Source organism: Armigeres subalbatus, chromosome 2, assembly GCF_024139115.2.
Source record: "Armigeres subalbatus isolate Guangzhou_Male chromosome 2, GZ_Asu_2, whole genome shotgun sequence".
NCBI lineage: Eukaryota > Metazoa > Arthropoda > Insecta > Diptera > Culicidae > Armigeres > Armigeres subalbatus.
The window spans coordinates 438,486,777-438,488,385 of record NC_085140.1 but is presented as its reverse complement, the minus strand read 5'-3'; the positions used below and the strand labels follow the sequence as shown (position 1 = coordinate 438,488,385).

The following is a 1,609-nucleotide window of genomic DNA, read 5'->3' as shown; positions in this document are numbered from 1 at the left end:
AGCGTTGCGTTGCCAGCTTTCTTCGTTTCCTCATATCATCCTCTTTCGAATGCGAAGCAGGCACGTTTAGATGCAAGTTCTGCTATGTTGCGCAGGAGTCCTACATTTATACATTTCATGTCATTCGTTCATACCTAATATTAGATTGGAAATAACATTCATATACGATGGTCGAATGAACTTCATAAGAATAATAATAATAAAACAATTAATTTTGTTTATGTTTTTTATTATTATAAATAATACACCTTATTTTCCTTGCATCCAGAATAAATCTAAGCAGGCTTTGTTTTTTTTTAAATTTATTTTGTTTTCATTAAGTCTATGATTTACGGATGTTTAATTTCAGGTTTCACTTCTTGCCCAGCCGCTGGAAAACTACTTGTACCATGTACATTGTCCTGATCCATTTGGTCGTGTTGAAATTCTCTTTCAGCTGCCGATTGACACTGCTACTGCGCCAACCTGCTTAGTCATTGTCCGGGTAGTATCAGCCATCGGGAACTAGGATGCCGCTGTTAAACACAGCCACCAGTTCGGTGAGTTCTGAAGCCGCTGCTACTGCCGTTATATGCTGCTACCGTTTCATAACGTCGATAATCTGATCTCGGCGGAATCATCATAATCAGAGCGCTTCAATTGGGCCTGACGCATGCAACAGGATGGGCAGTGCGAATAGATCCGCTGGAGTTTGTCTAAAACAGCGGCAGCATCATCCTCAATAGATGTTACTTGCACCGCCTTCGATTTTTCGATGTAATCATGACGCACTTGAACATACAGATTGTCTCAACTGGAAAAAGAAAACGTATTATTTTATTTCTAATGAATAAACATAGTTCTTATAGACATACCTTTTATCTGAATGCTCAATCGGATCCATTTAGTTATTTGTTTGTGGGTATGTGCTTGGCTGCAATTCGACTGCATCCGACAGTGAAAGTCTTTCTGCTAAATAAGAAATAAAATTTATAAAATACAAATTATCAATTGAAACAAACGATTACAATCAATTAAATTACTAAAATTACAAAGTAATTACCAAAGCACGCCGAAACAGCACGATAACATTTTCGCAATATTCCATCGCCATGTTTGTTTTCATTTTCATACCTAATCGAAAGTATTGCTACGTTTTGACAGGGCAAGTGAATTGAACAACTCAGTTGAATTCAATTGACTTGCCAAAAGTTGAACATGTTCAACTTTCTTTTCGTTCAAGTGAATTGAATTAAGGTGTTTACACGTTCCATTCGCGTTCGATTCAAGCGACTTGCTCAATTCACTTGCCTTGTCTAAACGTAGCATATAAGTTAAACTTCATACTTTTTTGCCATTAAGCGAAACTTATACTTTTCATTGCGATATGAAATACAAAATATGAACACGCTAAATAAGTTTCATACAAATATATTATGAAGGTTATTGGCCGACTAATAAAATGTATGCCTATATACGTTATGAGGAATATGAATCAAATTGAATAAATAAAATAATTACTTTTTTTTACGTGTAGATGGGAATAACCAGCGCGGGGGGAAACATACATTTTCAGTGCAAAATGTAAACAAACGAGCATAAATTCCATACAAAAATCCAAGATGGCTGA

The 1,609-nt window shown here is 35.9% G+C and overlaps 1 long non-coding RNA gene across 1 annotated transcript; it reads right to left on the bottom strand.

Moving 5' to 3' along the window:
- Positions 1–229: 229 nt before the first annotated feature.
- On the bottom strand, positions 230–1,297 carry LOC134218058 (uncharacterized). The gene is made up of 3 exons (XR_009981236.1): positions 1,043–1,297; positions 855–951; positions 230–793 (listed from the first exon to the last, which is right to left on the bottom strand). It is a non-coding gene; the product is annotated as an uncharacterized LOC134218058 (long non-coding RNA).
- Between the last annotated feature and the right edge of the window lie 312 nt (positions 1,298–1,609).